At 44.7% G+C, this 553-nt stretch overlaps 1 non-coding gene across 1 annotated transcript; it reads right to left on the reverse strand.

The window, feature by feature from the left end:
- Positions 1 to 446: 446 nt before the first annotated feature.
- LOC113879295 lies at positions 447 to 553 on the reverse strand. The gene has a single exon (XR_003507270.1). It is a non-coding gene; the product is annotated as a U6 spliceosomal RNA (small nuclear RNA).

Below are 553 nucleotides of genomic sequence, written 5' to 3' on the forward strand. Positions count from 1 at the left end.
TATTGTATTGGTTTTCCCATACATCAATATGAATCCGCCACGGGTGTACACGTGTTCCCAATCCTGAACCCCCCTCCCACCCCCCTCCGCATACCATCCCTCTGGGTCATCCCAGTGCACCAGCCCCAAGCTTCCTGTATCCTGCATCGAACCTGGATTGGTGGTTCGTTTCTTATATGATATTATACATGTTTCAATGCCATTCTCCCAAATCATCCCCCCTCCCTTTCCCACAGAGTCCAAAAGACTGTTCTATGCATCTGTGTCTCTTTTGCTGTCTCACATACAGGGTTATCGTTACCATCTTTCTAAATTCCATACATATGTGTTAGTATACTGTATTGGTGTTTTTCTTTCTGGCTTACTTCACTCTGTATAATCGGCTCCAGTTTCATCCACCTCATTAGAACTGATTCAAATGTATTCTTTTTAATGGCTGAGTAATACAAAATATGGAACGCTTCACAAATTTGCGTGTCATCCTTGCACAGGGGCCACGCGGATCTTCTCTGTATCGTCCCAGTTTTAGTATATGTGCTGCCGAAGCGAGCAG

The sequence above is a fragment of the Bos indicus x Bos taurus genome, chromosome 20 (assembly GCF_003369695.1).
Source record: "Bos indicus x Bos taurus breed Angus x Brahman F1 hybrid chromosome 20, Bos_hybrid_MaternalHap_v2.0, whole genome shotgun sequence".
NCBI classification, from domain to species: domain Eukaryota; kingdom Metazoa; phylum Chordata; class Mammalia; order Artiodactyla; family Bovidae; genus Bos; species Bos indicus x Bos taurus.